This window comes from Alligator mississippiensis, chromosome 12 (assembly GCF_030867095.1).
Source record: "Alligator mississippiensis isolate rAllMis1 chromosome 12, rAllMis1, whole genome shotgun sequence".
NCBI classification, from domain to species: Eukaryota; Metazoa; Chordata; order Crocodylia; family Alligatoridae; genus Alligator; species Alligator mississippiensis.
Genome location: NC_081835.1, coordinates 50,265,015 through 50,277,307, shown reverse-complemented (window position 1 = coordinate 50,277,307; position 12,293 = coordinate 50,265,015). Strand labels below are relative to the sequence as shown.

Sequence of the window (12,293 nt, the reverse complement as noted above, 5' to 3'; positions counted from 1 at the left end):
CTGGGATCTAGATGGTGCCATAAAATGGCAGAAGCTGAGACTATCTGTAAATGTCAGCAGGACCCCAAGAGACCGAGTTACAGCCTTGAGACTCACTCTGATTTGTATAAACAGTGTACAGCGCTGAAAAGCTTGCAGGGGTAATGAGGGGTTTTTAAAGGGACACTTTTGGCTTAAAAGTTGCACTTAGCTGGGACCATTTTTTATTTATCCTAAATTGTGCATAAACTGGGGGCTCAACTGGACATGACTTAAAGGGAGCCGATTTTCAAAAAGTGATGCCTGCTGCCTCTCTGAAAATCAGGCCTCTTTAAGGCACCTGCTCTTGGACACCTAAAAACTGAAGTCCCTTGAATCCCTAGTTGTTTTGGAAAACTGAGATCCAGATTACTAGTCCTGCAATGAGAGAATAATGATGTATTCTCCCTATTCTCAGTGGGTTGAGCCTGTGGATAAAACTCCCCTGATCCCAATGAAGTTAGCTGAAAATTCACGGGGGCCAGGATTTCACCTCGTGCAGTTAGTGCACGTATAAAATGCCTCAGCATGCAAAGGAATCAAGCACATCATGCTCACATGTCCCCTCCCTATGTTGTAAATCCCAGAAATGAGGCTCTGAGCTAATAAGCATGCCCAAGGCAGAGTGTCTGAGAGTGGCACTGGGCATATGCTCAGCATTGCTCCAATATGACAAAAATGTAGTCCCCATCTTTATGAAAAGGGAGGAGGGAGGACCCAGGCAACTATAGGCCTGTCAGTCTTACCTCAATCTTGGGGAAACTCTTTGAGAAGATCATCAAGGAGCACATCTGTGATGGGCCAGCATCAGGGGTGATGATGAGGGGCAACCAGCACGGTTTCATTAGGGGCAGGTCATGTCAGACCAACCTGATTGCCTTTTATGATCAGGTCACAAAAGCATTGGATGCAGGTGTCGCCATGGATGTAGTCTTTCTGGACTTAAGCAAGTCCTTTGACACTGTCTCTCACCCCATCCTCGTTAAAAGACTAGGCAACTGTGGCACTGATGCCTACACGGTCAGATGGATTGCTAACTGGCTGAAGGGTCGTACTCAGAGGGTGGTGGTGGACGGGTCATATTTGACCTGGGGGGAAGTGGGCAGCGGAGTCCCCCAGGGCTTGGTCCTTGGGCCCACGCTGTTCAATTTCTTTATCAGCGATTTGGACGATGGGGTGAAAAGCAACCTGTTCAAATTTGGTGATGATACCAAAATTTGGGGTGAGGTGGGCACGCTAGCAGGGAGGGAAAGACTGCAGAAAGACCTGGATAGGTTGCAAGGGTGGGCTGACAAAAACAGGATGTGTTTCAATGCGGACAAGTGCAGGGTGCTGCACTTGGGCAGTAGTAACCGGCAACACACTTATAAGATGGGAAACTCCCTTCTTGAGAGCACGGAGGCAGAAAGGGATCTTGGAGTCATCATTGACTCCAAGATGAACATGGGCCGACAATGCGAGGTCACGGTCGGCAGGGCTAACCGGACCCTATCGTGCATCCACAGGTGCATCTCAAGTAGGGCCAAGGAGGTGATCCTCCCCCTCTACGCGACACTGGTCAAACCACAGCTGAAGTACTGTATCCAGTTCTGGGCGCCCTACTTCAAGAGGGATGTGGACAGCATTGAGAGGGTCCAGAGGAGGGCCACCCACATGATCCGGGGACAGCAGGGCAGACCCTACAATGAGAGGCTATGGGACATGAACCTGTTCAGCCTTCACAAGAGAAGGCTGAGGGGGGACCTTGTGACCGTCTATAAACTCACTAGGGGGGACCAGAAGGGTTTGGGGGAGACCTTGTTTCCCCCAGCGCCCCCCAGGATAACAAGGAATAACAGCCACAAGTTGTTGGAGAGGAGGTTCAGATTAGACATCCGTAGGAACTACTTCACAGTTAGGGCGGCTAGGATCTGGAACCAACTTCCAAGGGAAGTGGTGCTGGCTCCTACCCTGGGAGTCTTTAAGAAGCGGCTCGATGCCTACCTGGCTGGGGTCACTTGAGCCCAGTTTCTCTTCTGCCTAGGCAGGGGGTTGGACTTGAAGATCTACAAGGTCCCTTCTGACCCGACTTCTATGATTCTATGCCTATGTTGTCCTATTTTCAGGCACTGGCATGTGTGAAGCAACAGTGGGCAGGCAGGGCATGCTGCCTGGTGGTCCATCTGCCTGGGCACAGCAGGGGATGCTGTAGACATGTCCTTTTGTGGTACTCTGTCTGGTCAGGTCCAGTGCTCACCCTGGCCTGGGCAGTCTCCTTATTGTTTGCGGGTCTTTCATACAAGGAAGAGAAGGACCTTTGAAAACCTGAGAAATTGTGACTAAGCCTGCAACATTTGGGAGGTGGGCTCAGCTGAAATGCCTGGAAACCCAGAATACCTTGAAATTCCTATTTAAAAGAAAAAGGACAAGGTTTCAACTTGGCAAGACCCTTTAAATAAGCAGCACCTGAAGGGTGTAACCAGACAAGTGCATACCTTTTAAATGTAAGGAGCTGCCATTCAGGGATTTGCTCTGTTGAAGCCAGAGAGCATTTTCCCATTGATTCCAATGGGTTGTGGATCAGGCCTTTAGCTCTTCTGAAGTGCCTGTGTAGGCCTCAATGCAAAGTAGCAGAGCTATCATAAGATGGGGCAATGACTCCCCTTCTACTCAACCGGGTGAATAAGGGGGAACTGGAACAATGATCTGATAGAAAAAGAACGTGTAATCATTGCCCAGGCACCCGCTGTGATGTGGTACAGCCATCCTCAGGCAGCCGGGCACTCTGAGAAGTTCAGTCATAAGCCCCAGCCTGTTCATGACTCAGGCCGTATCTATCTTCCGCTCTCTGAAGCGGTGCCTCCAGTACCACCGGAGATGGTGGGTAAGTGAAAGCCTCTGCGATTGCTATGCAATCAAGGACAAGTGCTGTTCAGAGAAGTTACTTTCCATGCACTGCCGCAAACTCTCTGTGTTTTCTGCTCAGCCACTTCCTCCCAGCCCTTTGTGTCTCTTTTGCAGAATGAAGGATGCCCTGAATACCATAAAAATCAACCCCCTCCTCCTCTGCCTGCTTCAGGAGACTTAGCACTGTGGATCAGACCAGACTGGTTTGGCAGCCAGCAGCAACCAAATTTGAATGCCCTTTGCGGTGGATGGCAAAGGTGCTTAAGAGCTTGAGGGGGTCAGTTCCAGTCACAGTGCTTCAGCGCCTGCCTCTCCATCTGTGACCCAGCTACCCTCCAGGACTCTGCAGATGACAGAGCCTGAGTGCTTGTGGTGCGGGACATTGTCAGGGGCAGAATCTGAGCTGTGCAACTTCACACTAATGGAATTGGGCTGGGTCCAAGCTCGACCCATTTAGCATTCAGGAAAACCTTCTTTTTGGACATAAGCCTTTCCTTGGTAATGAGGGCTGGATTGGCAAGGGGGGGGGGGGACGGGGACAGAGGTAGTAAAAAGAGGAAACCTAAGTAACCTGATTCAGAATACAAGGGACTAAAGAAATCCCCACCATCTGCTCTGACTAAGCACTGCCAGGCTATGTGTAACACAACCTCTGAGAGAGAAACAAGCAAATGACAGCCAGCAAGACAGACAGTGAGATTTTCAAAACCACCCCAGGCACTCAAGAGATGAAGCCCCTTTTGCAAATGTGAGTGAAACATTCTGGGTTTAAATCCTACTGATTTTCAAGCTCAAAATGTTGAGGATTCTCCTGAAAATGGAACTTATGCCCCTGAGGCACTTTGTTTGGTGCTATTGAAAATCTTTCCTTCAGTCCATATTTCTTAGTTCATCACAAGGTATCAGCAAATGCACAGAGACCCCCAGAGCTTAGTGTAACCATTATTCCCAATAGGAGAAAAATCTGGGTCCAGTTCTGAGCTGCTAGGGGAAGCTTGCTGCAAATCTATATCAAAGGCTGCAATTAGTGACTAAGTGGTGTGTCTACAAGTGCAATTAATGCAACTGAATACACTGCAGATTGCTCCTGGGCACAGCATCTACATGTGTGCCTGGGACAGCAGCAAATATAGCCTGGGAGGAGCAGTTCAGGCCAGGGCTGCTCCTGCCCTGCTCTGGTCTCCTGCAGCAGCCAAGGGGAGCTCCAGGCTCCAGCCACAGCTGGCCAGGTGCCAGCCCCAGGCTGGTAGGGGGCACAGGCTCTGGCTGGCAGCAGCAATGTGGTCTGGGGTCTTGGAGGCAGCCCAGGGCTGGCAGGGAGCAAGGGAGGGGGCCAGGCTCAAAAAGGGGGTGGCTGCATCAGGCAGTGGAGGAGCTGGCTGGGCTATGAAGCTCCTGCAGCTGTCAAGCCATGTGGCTAGGCAGCAGCCAGAAGTGTGGTCCCCAGCTGGCTGGGCTGACCGGGAGCAATTTACTCCTGGGTCAGCATGTATACATGCGTTGCTGTGAAGTAAATAACTCTGCAGTAGAACAGTACTTGTATTTACAAGTACTATCCTGCTGCAGAGTTTTATTAATTTCCTGTGGCCTAATAGGGCCATATGTATAGATGGGAGATGGTTACTGCAGAGATAATTAGGCAACTCCACAGTAGACACGCCCAGTAAGACCAAGGGTGAGGACAATAGACAATATCATTCAATATTGAATGATACCTCCTGGCAGGAGCTGTTGCAAAGTAAGTTACATCTGCAGGCTTCTAGAAGGATATAAGTGTAGCAAAACCATTTTAACTTTAACATATTTTACTGAGAGTTCATATTACAGCAATTTAGCACTTTGTAGGGATATAGAAGCATTCAGACTTCACTATTGCATCCTAGCAGGGGGCTAGACCCGATGAATTTACGAGGTCCCTTCCAGTCCTAATGTCTATGAAATCTATGAAACTCCTGCTCCACTTTTAAACAAAGTTACATCTGTCCACAACTTGATTATGCTCTTCTGAAGCACCAGGAAGTCAGGGGGGAAATCCAATTTGGGAAAACCTGAATTCTCAGAGAAGCCAGATCCATGCTTCAGATAACCACAAGGGAGGTGTCATTTTTGATTTTCCTAGGAACAAAACCTAAGGCAGGGTTAAATTATAACTTAAAGAGGTTATCTGATCTGGTCTTCTCAGGGTTTAGCTGTCTTGAATAAACAAGGACCTTAGATCTCATGATTGTCTCACTTTTCATTTGCATACCATTCCTTCATTATAACTGCATTTCTTCTAGATGCAAGTCTGCTAGGGCTTGGGAAGGAATTTACAATACTTTGGTTGTCAGGTAGGTTGAGATGGAACATATTTTCTAAAATACACTGAAAAATGCTGGAGTAAATCAGATGCCATTTTTGAGGCTCATGGAAGGAGCCAGACTTTTTCTTTCTCTGGTTACTGGACACCAGTTTTCTTTCTCTGGTTACTGGACACCAGTTCTGACTTCAAAGCAGATGGAAATTTGCAGAAATGCCTCATGCGGTTTCTCCTTTCTGTGCCAGGGCTCTGAAGCCAGTCCAATTTCTAAACACTGCTGGTAACCAGTGCTCTGGGCTGACTGGAGGTATTAGACTTTACTGCCTGAAGCTCAGTCTTCAGGCAGTCCTAAGCAGTGTGGGATCAGATCTTTGTAAACTCTACAGGGCTAATGATAAATCCTGGGTCTCCAGGAGACCTACTGCAGCTTCATTCTGGAGAAGCAGAAGTTCCTCAGACCAGTCATGCCCATCTAATTTGCTCATCACTCCTGGGTGTGAAGCTAGGTTTACGTGAATAAGGATCCCATCCACTGCAGATAGGAGCCTGGCCCTCTCTGAAATCACTGGGAGTTCAGCTTTTAACTGGCTCCTCTTGGAGAAGGGAGAACAGTTCCCTTTCAGCCTCCGCAAGTGGGATCACTCCCCTCACACAGCTTTGCTCCCCTATGCTGGGAGAAGGCTGGATCAAGGACACCATTGCCCCCCAGGGGCCAAGAAAATTTTCTCTTGGGCAAAATTCATATGCAGTGCTGCAAAATGAATACAGCTGAAAGTGCTGTTGCCCAGTTTTCTGCCTTGAGTGTCTCACAGAACACCTTGAGACGCCTGGCAGGGAAGGCATCTTATAAATTTTATTGGATTGCAATATGGGAGACAAAGGTGAATTGGCCACGTATTTACAACTCCCTTCCCTGTTACATAGGGAGTTCTGAGAAGCTTGTGCCAAAGTCCGCACAAGGCTGTTCCAGAAAGAAACAGTTCTTTATTCCCTAAGGAGGGATAATAAGATGGCTGACTCACACCAGCAGCCAGACCAGCAAACAGTATGGCTTTTCCACAGGTCAGGATAATTCCTTTAGGCCAGGGGTGGGCAATTATTTTGGGCAGAGGGCCACTTACTAAGTTTCGGCAAGCCATTGAGGGCCACATGACAGGCAGCCCAGGGCAGATTAATATTAATTTTCTAAATTTTTTAGGGGCCCCATGGGCTAGATAGAATGGCCTGGCGGGCTGCATCCGGCCCATGGGCTGCATTTTGCCCCCCCGCTTTAGGTCATACAGTGTAACATGCATGCTGCACTATACGAACATAATAAGGATATGTCCACTGCCCCAAAGATCTGATAGTATTAGACCAGGAAACCCAAGCCAATCCATGGAAAAAGCGCTCAGGAGAGGGAAGGACAGTGGGTAATAAGGCAGGGACAGGTGCCCAGAGAGGCATGTTTTAAAGACAGGAAACAACACCTAGCATGTGACTGTGGGAAAGCTTTCCAGGGGTAGGAGGTAGCCTGGTAGTAGCCCTGAACCTGAGAATGGGAAAAGGAAATAAGTTAAAAGGGAAAAGTTTGGGAGGAGCTCAGGTCTCCTGGATCCCAGCCCAGAAAAAGATCCTTTAATTCATGCCAGCACTTGATGTTCTCTACTATGAATCACCTACCCTGGAGATCTTCAAAAAGAGACTGGACACACACCTTGCTGGAGTTATTTGACCCCAGCAGCCTTTCCTGCCCAGAGCAGGGGGGCTGGACCGAATGATGTTACAAGGCCCCTTCCAGCCCTAAACTTCTGTGAATCTGTGAATCATCTCTACAAGAGGATGGCTGGATGGGCCATGGGGGTGTAACTCCCCTCTAGTTTCTAGAAGCACCTGGGGCTGAAGCCCACTGGTGAGAAGAGGCATGGGTGTTGCTGGCCCTCCTGTTTCTGGTGTTGGGATATGGACAGGTCATCTGTCCCCAGGCCTGTCTCAAGAACATAAAATCTCTGCATGATACTTGACAGTGTAGTCCAGTGGGCAGAGCACAGGGTTAGGACTCCTGGGTCCTAAACCCAGGTCTACCCGGGCCTCTGTGGGTGACTCACTTCCTCGGGCTGGTATTGGACCTGACGGACCACTGATGGAAGAGTATTTACTGACTAGTTCAAACACCCTGCCCCAGATATTCTCTGGTTACAAAGCTACCCCATCCAGTAAGCCCCTTGCCCATGGAAATCCTGCCTCTCACCAGTCCATTACTGCCAGGACCCATGCATCCAGTCAACCTCCTGAGGGTGTAGGGCAGGTGCAACAGATAGATATGCCACTCAGCTGCAAAGCCAATTAGCCGTAATAAAAATTGCAATTAATTAGTTTGAATGTCTTGCCAAAACAAGGCAGAAGAAAATGTGTGACTGGGGCGATCTGCTTCCCTGCATTGCCAAGTTGATCACAGCAGGCTGGCTGCAAAGGGGTCAGCCAACCTGGGCTCAAAGCAAGGGCTCCCACTCTGCTGCAGCTGGAAGGCAGCTGTATTTACAGTGTCCCATTCCCCTCCCCTCCCCCCCCTTGCCTGCCCCACCCCTGAGCAGCCTTCTTAGCTTCACTAACTTATTTTTATGGAGCAGGGAAGGAACAAGGCTCTGTGATGGAAAAAGAACTGATTCCTCTCTCCTTGCAGAGATCTGTTTTCCCTGGACCTGTTGTGTTAGGATTAGGGGAAAGAAAAGGCAAAAAAAAAAAAGCCCAGGGCACAGGAAAGGTGATGGAAATATAATTAAAATCAAATTTCATGGGAACATTCTTCAGTCCTTAATGATGATGACACAGCTACCACGGGACCTGTGGTTCCTATGGGAAAGTATTCAGAGGGGCTGAGATAGCTAACGGCAGAATACAAGAGCTTGCCTGTGTGACTCCCCGCAGCCAATGGGCTGGGGCACGGGCTGCATTTGAACGGGGGGCAGGTGAGCAGCAACTCAGGTGAGGCCACAGCGAAGGAGAGGGCGTCGCTCAGAGCTGTCTGTGCGTGTGTGCCCTGGCTTCCCTGAGCAGGAGACACCTGCTAGAGCATGCGGCTGCTTCAGGGAGAGAGGAGGGAGTCTCTGCACGGACTCCACAGCAGCCGTGCACAGAGCACCCAGCAGAGCCGGCTGCACGCCCCACACCCACACACACACTGAAAGGGCAGGAGCGAAGGAGCCCGTGGCTTGCTGCCTCCTTCTCACAAGGTGTCTCAAGTGCATGCAGAGCTGCATAAGCACCAGCCCTGTGCCTTTCTCCCCCCCAGAGCATGAATACCAGTCCAACCAGCTCCCCGCCACTGCATGCCTAAGCCCTGACCTGGAGGGGTCACCAATGGGACTGGCTCAGTCCTCCAGGGTGTCTCTGTTTAGACTGCCCCCAACTAGTGTTAATCAGGTGTCCTCCCATGCCCCCCACCTCCTGCCCGTTCCATGAAGGCCAAGGAGCAGCTGGCAGGGGATAACCTCTGGGCACTGCTAGCCGGGGCAGGCATCACACTGGCAAGCATGAGGTGGAAATCTCCATTTCTCAACACAGATGGCCCAAGCTGTGCAGTCCCCTGAGGTCCAGGGCTGGGCCATGAAGGACAGAGGATTGAGAGAGAGGGGAGCCCTGGGACATGGAAGCAGGGAAATCCAGGTCACTGCGGAGTCTCTATTGCAGGTGAACGCACATTCAAGGAGTCCTCTCCTGTTCTCACGCTAGGGCAGCCCTTGCCAGCTCATACTTAGTCATTGGTAAATCCCAGACTAGAGCTGCTCTGCCCTCTGTGAAATGGGGATTGGCTGCACCTTGGCTGAGGCAATCTCAGCTCTCGGGAGCCATGGCAGGAAAGTTTTCCCACGGCATCCCTGCTTCCAGCCACCTGCGTGAATCAGCCAATTCTAGGGCATAAAGAAGGCGGCGGGATGACTGGGCACTGGGTAATGTGCATGGCACCAGTGTCAACAGGGACAGCAAACAGGTGTCTCACGCAAGACCTACTGGCCTGACAAGGGCTAGGTCATGAGCCAGGAAAGCCTCATTCAGATCATAGACTCATTTGAGGGAACGGACTGCTTACAAGCTTGTTAAGAAGAGCATGAAATAATGATGCTGGCAGCTAGAGGCAAACCTGGAGTGGGTAAAGGAGAGGGACAGGGATCAGGACTCCTGGGCTCTTCTTCTGACTCTGTTACTAAAGCACTGTCAGGCGTTGGAAAGTCCCCGTCATATGATCCTGTCATACCTGAGTGCCTATGAATAGATCTAAAAATACACTGTGTTTGTCATCTGTGTCTGTACAAAGCCAGGTGAGCCCTGCGTCTGACAGTAACACCCTCAGCTTGAATAAGGCTTCAATCTAGGGACCCCACAGTAGAGACGATGCTAGTTAGGCAGCTAGGGCATTTGGAGGAGGGCAAGGTGCACACAGAGCTTGTTCCCTTGCTCCAGAGAGATGAAGCATATGTCCCCACTTGCTGCATGCTTCAAAGGCTGAATGGCTATCTCCTCTGGACCCAGCATCCTAAGGAGCAGCTGAAGGCTGTCTCAGCAAGAGTGACCCAAGAGAAGGCAAATGGAAGTCTCGTTTTCAAGCTGGGTGATTGTGGGACCCGAACGAGGGGAATACAATTCCTGAAAGGGACCTTCTGTGTGAGCTGACATGCAGGACAGGTGAAAAGTTCAAATCTGGCCCTAAGAAGAGCTCTCTGCCATCTGGGAGAACCTCCTACGTAAAGATGCATGCCTGTATGGGGAGTCAGTCTTGAGATGCAGATATCCAAGAAGATGCATTATTAAGCCCTATAGAGTATAGGAAGCACCTCCAAAGCTTCGTATTTCCAGAACTGCAGGAAGTGACATGGAGCACTCATCAGCTGAAGACTGACTTGAAGGTCAGTGCTGAGCCAGTCACCCAGGATGGTGTTGTGGGATTGCTGGCATGTCTTTGTGCTCACACAGGTCACTGGAGTCCTGGCCACTTTTCCCCATTCAAGATCCCCTAGACATTTCCTGCAGGAGTCAGGGACTGGCCCTGGTCCTGCTGCCCAAGTCAAATGCAGCCTAGGTGGAGCTATGCACTGCCCCTCCCCCAGCTGCTCCCCCTTCCCCAGCTGGAATACCAGTGCCAGTCCATCCAATGACCCAAGTAGGAGGTTTGCGGTGCAGAGTGTTTTGGCAACAGGTCCCTCAGGCTGGTGTGCATGCAACAGGAGGGAGGGGAGTGAGCTAAGGTCGCTACTGGAGTGAGTCACTATTGGAGCTGAGAGGAGCAACGGCTGCTTTGCTCTTGACCCCCTGAAGCTTTCTAGACTCCCATACAGTCTCACCGCTTCCGCCTTGGAGACACCTACAACTTTTGACTTCTTCCCATAGAAACTCCCCTCTCTCTACTTGACCTGCTTCTCTTGCCCAGCCAGCTTAGTGATGTCACAACCTGACATTTACAACATGGGTTGAGTGTGATGTCACCAGCACTGGATTGTGACACGACAGTGTGAGTCAGGCAGGAGGAATGGGGGAACCTGCTCCTGCCTAGCTCTGCTGCTGCTCTGCAATGGCAGGCAGAGAGAGGCAGAGGGAGGATGGCAGCCCCATAGGATTACTGCTCTTGTGTGGTTATGGAGATCCCTTGGAAACATCCACTGAACTCTGCTGGGAACTCCTGGAAGTCAGTAAGAACTGGTATCAAGTTGCAAGCGTACCCAAATATGAAGCAGAGGTCTACAAAAACAAGAGCTGACTCAAGACTGAGCTGAATACTAGGTCTTTGTTGTTTAGTGCATAGTAAACATGACACAACCCAAGGGAAGACTCCAGGATGGTGGGGTTTTCCCTGTAGTTACTGGACAGGTTGGAGAATGTGGATGAGATCTCCTTTCGAATGGCAGGGCCAATTTGGCAACCAGGCTAGTGGCATTTTGTGCAGACTGACCCTGCTGCCACTGCTCCTCCCACCTGGATTGAGGACTAACCACCTGGGTGGATATTGCAGCCAGGAAAGGTGCTACAAGTCTGGGCCATAAAAACTTGCTCCTACCAGGGGCAGATGAACCTCAAAAGGCTCCATGCTTTGGATGCCCTGGGCTGGACTCTCATCAGGGTCTGTGTAAGCTCTACAGCATCTCTCAGACTCATGAGAACAGCCTTTCCATAACCTAGACTTTCATCCCAGCATCCTACCAAGAAGTAGAGAGACTGAGAGAAAAACAAAGACCCAACTGCAGCTACACTTTCTGGAATTCAAGGCCCCTGCAAGTGTTAAAACTTGGTTGAAGGTCTCGGGGGTTGATTTTTAGTTTTATGAAAGATGTAGTGGTTCATACTTCAACAAAACGATTTATACTAATGCTAGGAGCATGGGAGACAAGCAGGAGGAACTCACACTCCTGTTTGCAAACAAAAACTTCAATCTAGTTGGGCTACCTGAAACTTGGTGGGACCCTACCCATGGTTGGGCAGTAAACTTTGAGGGCTATAGGCTGTACAGATAGATAGAGTAGGGGGAAAAAGGGGAGGTGTTGTTCTCTATGTGAAGCAGCAATATACATCTTCCATAATCAAGATGGGATCAGAGGAGGGGCATATTGAGGTATTGTGGGTCAGAATGCAAGGGGGTTGGGGGAAAGGGACTTGGTAGTGGGGGTCTACTACAGGCTGCCACATCAGGAGGAGGAGTTGGACCTGGGATTCTCCAGACAGCTCTCAGTGGCCATACAGTCAAGGGACATAGTTGTTATGGGTGACCTAAACTACCTGGACATTTCCTGGGAGGAGCAGTCAGCTAGATCCAACCATTCACATAGGTTCTTAACCTGTATACAGGACCTTCACCTAACACAGGAGGTATAAGGTCCCAGTAGGGGAAACGCCTTACTGGACTTGGTCCTGGCTAAAGGGGATGATTTGGTGGGGGTTTTACTGACACAAGGTAATCTAGGGGACAGTGACCATTACTTGATTGAATTCACTATCCAGCATAGGGTGGGAAAGATAACCAGGAGGGCAGAAGTGCTAGACTTCATAAAGGCTAACGTCAGTGTGCTCGGGAGATTAGTTAGTGAGGCAGTGAAGAACAAGAGAATTGGAGAGATGGGAGTCC

At 50.1% G+C, this 12,293-nt stretch overlaps 1 protein-coding gene across 9 annotated transcripts in view; it reads right to left on the bottom strand.

The window, feature by feature from the left end:
- EXD3 (exonuclease 3'-5' domain containing 3) overlaps positions 1-12,293 on the bottom strand; it is a 457,407-nt gene that overhangs the window by 20,691 nt on the left and 424,423 nt on the right. The window lies entirely within an intron of this gene.